This window comes from Sorex fumeus, unplaced genomic scaffold, assembly GCF_029834395.1.
Source record: "Sorex fumeus unplaced genomic scaffold, SorFum_2.1 ptg000002l, whole genome shotgun sequence".
Taxonomy (NCBI): Eukaryota; Metazoa; Chordata; class Mammalia; order Eulipotyphla; family Soricidae; genus Sorex; species Sorex fumeus.
In genome coordinates, this window is record NW_026606059.1 from 14,949,735 (window position 1) to 14,959,394 (window position 9,660).

Here is a 9,660-nt window from a genome sequence, read left to right on the forward strand (position 1 = left end):
AGATTAATTTCACTAAGTATAAAGTCAATTTCACTAAGGGCATAATGTCATACTGTTTACTTATGATTCCCAATTCCTATAATTCTTAGAGAATGGCAAAATTGGGGAAAGTTGGTGTGACAAATTGCATAATTCAAATTTATGGGTAAAATTAAGAAGTTTTTCACTTCTTCACCAAATACAGAAAGGAGGTGTGTGTGTGTGTGTGTGTGTGTGTGTGTGTGTGTATGATATGTATGTGTGGTGATGATTATGTCCAGGGTGATTTAGCACATAGAGAACAATTTCGCAGAGAGCTGTAAAAGATGACTTTGACTAGTTGTCATTTTGCTCTTTAATTTGTTGTAGAAGAGCTGAAGAATCCCCACAAGACTATATCCAGATGTATATTTATTTATCTCTGATTGCCATCATTTATCTGCGGGTTAACAATTTTTTCCATTTGGCTGTTCTGGCACTCAGGGAAATAATTGTTTCTTTAAGTTTGTACACATTCTAGTGAAATATTTATATTAATAATAATGAAAATTCTCTTTCTTTCAAATGCTCAAGCACTATATACCAGTTGAAATAGCTATTGCTTTTTTAATGCAGGAGTACTGCTATTTATTCAGCCACTGATGAGGTAATTGAATTGGGCATGAACTTCACCTTACATTTTTTTTCATAATTTTATTTATTTATTTTTTCTTTTTATATTTATTTATTGAATTGCGGTGGGAAAAGTTACAAAGCTTTCAGGTTTAAGTCTCAGTCATACAATGATCAAACACCTTTCCCTTCACCAGTGCTCATTTTTCACCACCAAGAACTCCAATATACCCCCCCACCCCTCCCAATGCCTGTGAGGCAGATGATTTCTACTTAACTTTTCTCTACATTGATTGCATTCATTATTTAGACAAAAGATGCACCATTATTGTTTAGAATCCCCCCCCAACAATCAGAATTGCTGAAAAGGCATTGTGAAATACTTTGTTTTCTATAGCTGGTTATGAGAGTCATATAGTGATTTTGGATTTCTGCAAAGAGCCAAATAATTATGAGATTGGTTTCTGTGCATATGGTGTTATGGCTGTGATGTAGAGCCACTCGTGGGGTGCAACTTGTGATCTCGGTAGGGCGTGAAGGCAGGCTGGTACTACCCCCCTTCCCATAAGACTACAGTTGCCCCGTCACTGCCGGCTCATACCTGGCTTTCCTATAAGTTCTGAGGCGGCGGCCACCTTGTATGCGGTCCAGATACATTTCTGCCAAAAGCCTCTGGGTTTCGAGATTTGTTTCTGAGTCTCTGGGATCATGGCCGTTAATCTGCTTGATCAGGAGCCAGAGAGGCCGTTTGCAGGCGGTGATTTGGGGTCTCGTTGGGATGGGGAGGAAAGGGCCAGTTCCACCCCCATCTGGTGAGGCCCTGCGTGTCTTGTCACTGCAGGCCCAAACCTTACTGTCCTGTGGCCTCTGGAGGATGGCAGTTACCAGGCTGCCTGTGGGAACAGGCCAAGGCACGAAACCTATTCCCACCTGGAGTGGCCCAGTGCCAGTAACCCACTGCAGGAACAGGACGCATTTCTGCCAAAAGCCTTTGGGTTCTGAGATTCGTTTCTGAGTCTCTGGGATCATGGCCATTAAGCAGTTTGATTAGGAACCAGAGAGTCCATGCCTCCAATTCTTTAGCTGAGCCAGAGGTGGTTTGTGGGTGTGTCTAAATTTTGGCCACTTACTTTCTTGGTAAACTTTGCCCCAAGTTTTTGGGGTCTGGCCAAAGGCACAGCAGCAGTTTTGGGGTATCTGAAAGCCTGACGTTGCCACCAGGTTGCTGATGCACTCACTCGCCTCACAGGTACAGATTGACCTGCTTCGGGACCATACTCCCAACTCTTGCTTTTTATTATTCTATACAGTCAATTTACAATTTAAAAAATAGAGGGAGCCAAAGAATTTGACTTGGCCTAGAAAAGATTTTCATGTTTAAGCCTGGCAATATAGTTTTGGATACTACAGAAAAATTCAGATAATGATGATGTATGGTACAAACTGATTCAAGGTAGTAGTAATTCATGAGCTCTTTTCATCTGAGTGACAATATGAAATCAATGCTAAAACTTATCTACTAAAACTTTCACAACACCAACTTTTGAATGCTTGAAGTTTGGGATGTTAGCAGATGCTGACGGTTAATATGTGCATATAATTAATATTGTTAATAAAAGTAAAGTAAAGGCCCTCCCGTTGATCATCGATTTGCTTGAGCGGGCCCAGTAACGTCTCCATTGGAGACTTTGTTGTTACTGTGTCTGGCATACCGAATACTCTCGATAATATTGTTAATATGGAATAAAATTCTATTATTTACCATAAATAGTTCTGAACTTTTATGGTGGCAAAGGATCCTAGATATTTGGAAAGTTTACAAAAAGATGGGGCCAGAGGGATAGTACAGCGGTAAGTGTTTGCCTTGCGCACAGTCAGCCCGGCCAAGCAGGGTTCGATTCCTTTGCCCCTCTCGAAGAACCGGCAAGCTACCAAGAGTATCTCGCCTGCATGGCAAAGCCTGGCAAGCTCCCCGTGATGTATTCAATATGCCACAGTAACAACAAGTCTCACAATGGAGACGTTACTGGGCTCACTCAAAGAAATCGATGAACAACGGGAGGACAGTGACAGTGACAGAGAATTAAAAACTAAAGTATGAAAGAAATAAAAATATTAAAGAAAAAACACATTTAAAAATGAGCAACAGATTCAAGAAATAAAAGAAGATGTGTAAAGAAGTTTGTAACAGGGAATATGGAAAACAAGTGAATTCCTCAATTAAGTACTAAACTTTGAGTCCCCACCTTTTTTGTTTGTTTGGGGGCCACTTCTGGTGGTGCTCAGGGCTTACTCTTGGCTCCGAGCTCAGGGATCACTTTGGACGGAGACTGTGGAATCATTCGGGGTGTTGGGGATCGAACCCAGACACACCATGTCAAAGCAAAGACCCTACCCACACTATACTCTCTCTGGCCATGGTAAAAACTTAGGTAAAAACTGGTAGTCAGGATCTTTAGACAACATCTCTTCGAGCAGCTGTTTCTCTTAGGGGAAGTCTCTGGAGCATTGGAAATTAATCCAAGGGAAGTTTAACGCAATAGTTGTAATAAACTTTGCCTGAATACTTGTGTTATTGCCAGGCAGGACACATGGGAAGGGTGTTGATTCACAATTGTTTGACTCTCTTAGGAATCGAAAACTAGACACAATGAAGATTTTGAGTATTTGTGGGAACAAATCAAGTGCCAAGTTGGACAGGAACAAGCAGTGATTTGTTAACAACTTTGGTTACAAGGAGAATAAATTTACAATTTCAATGATGGGTGTGGCCAAGGCTGCTTGCTGGCTTGGCTATTACAGTTGAGTGAAACTGACGTCAGTTATGACTGCCAGGACTTTGAGCATTCTGGTTTCTCAAAAATGAGCAATATCTCCTCTCGTGTGTCATAATGGCTACAGCAGGGTTTTTTTTGTCAGCTCAATAATTCAGGCAGGTGTGAAAGAACCGTAAAGTGTTTGGACTATCATTGCTTATAATTTGGATTATACCATTTACCTTTTTTTTTTCTTTCTGGATCACAACCAGCAATGCTCAGAGCTTACTCCTGACTGCACTAAGGAGTTACTCCTGGTGGTGCTTAGGGGATCATATGGGATGCTGGGAATTGAAACAGGGTCAAACTTGTGCAAGGCAAACTCCCGAACCGTTGTACTATCCCTCTGGTCCCATCCATTTACCTTTAGACCTGTCTACACTATGAAATTTTTTTTGGAATTAGAATATCAGTTTTAAATGAGATAGTAATCTAAATTTTAATAAAATGGCTATTCACAAAAATATATATGTATCGGGACAAGTATCACAGTACTACATATGAAGGCAAAAAATTAATGATCACTAAAATATACTACATTAGACATAAATGATTCATGGAAATCTACCTAGTAGATGATGTCCCAAAAATCAAATTGTTAATGAGTAGCACTGTCCTCCCGTTGTTCATCAATATACTCGAGTGGGCACTAGTAACATCTCCATTGTGAGACTTATTGTTACTGTTTTTAGCATATTGAATATACCACGGGGAGCTTAAAATTAAAATGCTTATAGTCTAGTAAAATGGGGAAAGGTATGATTTAATTTTTATATAAAACATAATGTAAATAATAATGCTTTTGTCAGTGATTTCTTTTTCTTTCTATTTACTTCTTTTTCTTTCCAACATTTCCATTTTATTTATTCGTTACTAAAATTTTCAAATTTCCTTAAGTGAACTTGATATTTGCTTAATGAACTCCATAGAAATAGAAGAAAAGTTGTAAACAAAAATAAATAGGCTACTATATTAGGAAATATAAAGGAGAAAGTATTTTAAATCAGAGGGTATGTATAAAAATTTCAAAGGAAACTAGAGTAGCTAGGCTGTGATGTGAATTGACCACTGCATTTTATTTGATGAACACTGAAAAAAACATACACCAAGCTATGACGAAGATTTTTTTTTTTGGGGGGGCTTGTCAAATTTTCCTTTTTGATAATTTTTCAACTTAAACCATATTTTAGATTTATAATTTTTAAAAGTTTTTTTCCCCTTTGTACACCTTTCCTTAAATTCTACCTGCAGTTCCATAGAACAGCATTACTATGTCTTTATTTGGTTAGAATGCAATAACTGTTGCTGTATAGAGTTGTGTTTATAAAATTTGTATATCCCCCTAAGTAGGAAGCATCGCAATAGTAGCACTCACTTAGTCTCATTCAATATAAAAAGGCTACTTGGGGCCGGAGCAGTAATGCAATGGGTAGGTTGCTTGCCTTGCACGTGGCTGATCCAGGTTCAATCCTTGGCATCCATGTGGTGCCCAGAACTAGCCAGAAGTGATATTTGAACACAGAACCAGTAGTAAGCCCTGAACACCACTCTACCTGTTTTAGAGTTTCATAGGATCTGGGTGTGGAGATAGCCTTTCAAATAGCAGAAGAGCAATGTGGTATTATCTTCAGTAACTTTTATAAGAAAATTCTTTTTTTTTTGCTTTTTAGGTCACAGCTGGTGATGCTTAGGGTTACTCCTGGCTCTGCACTCAGGAATCACTGCTGGCGGTGCTTGGGAGACCATATGGTATGCCAGGGATCAAACCCGGGTTTGCAAGGCAAACACCCTCCCCATTGTACTATTGCTCTGGCCACTATAAAATTCTTGCATCATATTTCACCCCTCAGCAGTGGGATCGACATAAGGTCTTGTCAGGGAACAGGCTAATATCAGGGGTGAATCTGGTTGTATCATAGCACCCAAATATGCGGATAGACATTATTTGAGTTATTTCTGTGGGGTGTGAGGCAGGCTGTGAGGATATAATTTGATCAGTAGACTGTGTAAGGCACGTTGGATTCTTTAATGTGTGTGGAACTCATAAAATCCATTGAAGATTTTAATGTAAAAACTGAATTCCTCTGAACAAAATGGAAATCTATTATCAGATGATTCATTTTCATTGAATTTGAATTGCAAAAGGACATTTCCAGACTATTAGCCAAACTGCAGATTTTGGACCTCTTTCCCAGGCTTACTCTATCTCTCACCTCTCTCTTTGTTTTATCACTCTATATATTATTAGTTATGCTTCCCTGTGAAACTCTGATTTTCTCAGGAAACATGGACACCCTGTTCTTGCTAACAAAAATACCTCTCGGTTTTGATTTTTGGCCTGTACCTGGCTCTACACTCAGGAATTACCCCTGGTGGTGCTCAGGGGACCATATGGAATGCTGGGAATTGAACCCGGTTCAGTTGCATGCAAGGCAAATGCCCTACCCACTGTGCTATCACTCCAGCCCCACCTCTCAGTTTTTAACATTACATCTCCGTTGGACATAGAGTTAAACATTATTCAAACATCAACAAAATTACATTCAAATTAGGGTAGATACATCAACACTAACTTTCTGAGTTTTTGTTCCTCAAAGTCTATCATGTTTTGCATATTCAGGATCAGAGCTTCAGATTCTGGGAATCTGATAGATATTTTACTTACAAGAAGAATCACATATTAATTATTTTATTGCTAATGCAGTAGCATTTTCATTATTCCCTCTGAATACTGGGGTAAGGGGGATGTTGTGTTTAAGATGGTAGTCCTGTCTTTGAACAACTTTACCTCTCTAAATCTTTTATTAACATAAAGTTTAAAAGTAACTCCAAGCAGTTAAGGAGAATTCTCTTTTGTGTTACATCTTTTCAGAAATTTGTTGAGAGATGGTTCCAAAATGTGCTATTTTTGAAAATTCCTAGTCCGTAAGTTATTTTTTTGTAAAGAGGTGCTGCTGTTCTGGCATGTGGTCACTTCCCATCTTCCGTGACCTAAGAATCTCTTTGGTGGGTTGGGGTTGAATCAATGCCCCCCACCCCCCATCGTACTCCTGCCCCCCACCAGCCAAAGGCAATGGATGAACAAAGGCGGGAATGGGGCCATCAGGCTGGTTGGTAATCAGGGGCATTTATTCAAGTCTGACAGTGTTAGTTATAGAGAAAATATGAAGGGCTGGGGGTAGCAATTACACATAGTTGTGGTTGAACATTATCATAAACAATGGACAGATGTAAAGCCCTTCTTTCTTCAGGGGAAGTTCTTCTAGGAGATTAACTCAAGGACAGAATCTCATCAGCACTCTAAACTTCTTGCTAGGAGACCTGCCTGAGGGCAGAATTCCATCTAAGGGTGTATTGCTTTCTCCTTTCCTTAGCCAATATCCACTTAAAGATCATCTTAAATTTACTTCTTCTTTTTATTTTTTTTTGCTTTTTGGGTCACATCCAGCGATGCTCAGGGGTTATTCCTGGCTCTGCACTCAGGAATTATTCCTGGAGGTGCTTGGGGGACCATATGGGATGCTGGGGATTGAACCCAGGTTGGCTGTGTGCAAGGCAAACGCCCTACCCGCTGTGCTATTGCTTCGGTCCTTTAAATTTACTTCTTAAATGATATTTCTAGTCATTTGGTATGGGCACAGTAAGAAATATATTAAGCACTTAAGGGTGACTTTTCCTGGGGACATCTTTCTATATATCCCCGACTACAGTTCTCAGACCAGGTTAATCTTTCCTAACCCAGCAGGGTCCTTATTCAGTTACTTCTTTTTAGGACATGACAGAGTTTGTTCCATAACAGTGCTCTTAACTTATTATACTTCTTATGGCACTTAGCCTGGCCCTTTTCCATGCCAGGGTAGTTTACTGATTGCCCTGTATCCATCCCTATCCCTTGTTACAAAAGCATTGCATTAACTGTACTCCTGTGTCTATACAAAAAGGGCATTGCTCTAAAATAAACTGTGCAAAGAACATTAAGGAAAAAGAAAAGCAATATTGCATTTAATACGCAAAATCCAAATCCCTCAGAAAAATTGGACTATACAAGTTGCAGGGTCTGATTTGGGAATAAGTGATTAACAGATAGGGGAATAAGAGCACAAATGAGAGGTTAAAGATAAACACAGAGGAATGGGAGTGCTTGATGGAATTGGGTATGCCTCGGGAGCACTGTGGTGGGAGTTACTCAATAAATCTAAGTTCCTGTGGGTGGAGGTGGGGGAAGGGACAAAGCAATGTTAAACCTAAAACTACTGTTTAGAACTATAATCCTATAATACAACAAAGAGGTTTCTAAATTTTTATGATGTAAATAACTGCAATTATTTCAAACATGATCTACTATGACAGGGAGAGATAACCTAATACTTTGCTTGGTCTAAATATTATAGCAATTGTCCTTTAGGCAGAGGATCTCTGTTCCCGGGTCCGTTGAGACTGGAGTCCAAGGTCACAAAGTTCCCCTTCCCTGGTTCTGTGGGGCTTCACTCGTGCATGAGTCTCAGCCCGAGTGTCCAGAAAGCATCCTGGAGCTTGATAGTGGCTGGGTAGTGGAGGTAGTACTTCACATCGGGACCCATGGCCTAGAATGGAACGAACAGGGTGAATTCATGTCTGAGTTCATCACATCAACCAAGACCATCCATGGTAACTCATAGTTCTAGAAGGTCGAATCTAAACATTGGACATGGGAGTCTCCTGATGGATGGTTCCACAATGAAATTGACCACATCATATTCAATCAATGGTCTTGCCTGACTGATGTCACTGTTGTCCCAAAATTCCAAACGGGATCGGACCACCGTCTCCTTCGTGCAAAATTCTACTTCACAGAGCAGGGAGAAAGGGCTGCAAAGTTTAAGAAGAGAACTCCCAGAATGACCACCAACTGAGAGCTCTTTGGCACTGCTGTGGAAACATGGGAAGATGCTGTCATTGACAACATTGACGAGGAATATGATCGACTGGTTCAGCACCTCCATGATTGTGCGCAGAATGTTAAGAGAGAGATAGCCACAAAAAGACACCTATCTTCGAAAACTCTTGAGCTCATTTGCCAAAGTGGCTTGGCTCAATGACCACTGGACTAGAGCCATTACCGACTGGATTCCACGAGACGTCAAAAGATCGCATGGCTGCCCACCTACGAGATGGTCAGACTTCTTCATCAAGATCCTGAATGATTGGTTTGAAGCTGTTAGTGTTCCTAGAACAAGCAGATGCCATTGGGCTACACTAGCACACAATAGGGACAAATGGAAATGTTGCTGATGCCCGCTCGAGCAAGTGCATGAGTAATGGGATGCCAAGTGATCAAGTGGTCAAGACTTTCAGGCACTAGCACATGTTCAAACCTTCCAGCTCTACTATATGGCTGTGTGCAATATCTTCCCATCAAATTTGATAGTTCAGTAAAATTTCTTAGAGTAACATCCTTTCCACAATAAGTTTGGGAAAAATTAACTTGATAGCAACAAATATCAGGGTTTATTTACTTTCTTTTTTATATTTTAGTTTTGGGGACCCACCCAATGGCCCGAGGGGTGGGGGAGAGAGGGAGCAAATCCCATCAGCGTGTTTGGGCTTCGCTTCAGGAGATCAAAACTGAAACTTTTTTGCTCCAGCCCTTTGACCTATCTCTCAGGGCTTTCAAGAAAATTGAAGCATACATTTTATATAGTTTTCATATTGTTTTTTGAAATAAGGCTTTCTAGAATATATATTAAGCAAATCTGATTAAAAATTTGGGTAAAATCATTCTAGGCCATCAGTGTATTCACCTTTATGTCACATTTATTTTAAGAAGAGTCTTTTTGAAACCATCTACCAAGAATTCTTTTGATGGTGTAAGGCAAGGAACTTATTTTCTGTACTCTGTAAAATGTAGTTAATGACACTTAGCTATTTGATCCAAGTGTCCTGCAGCTATTAATCAGTTGCTGAAGACCATACTTAGAAATTCAAAACCACCCTCATATATACTGTGCTTATCGGGCCTCAGAGGATGTTACCTCTTATTGGTATCCTGGAATTGGCAAAGTGTGGCAAAGTGTTGCCACCTGAGATATTTTCACGCTATCTAAAGTAGATTTAGAATAGATCTGAGATGACACATTAATTTTCTAGGGTTTCAATCACAAGTTTGGTGGCTAATGAAACCTGAATTATATTCTTGCACAAGTTTAGAAGCCAGGACTTCAAAACCAAACTATTGGCAGCATTGATTCACTTTGGAAGTTCTGAGGAGACTGTG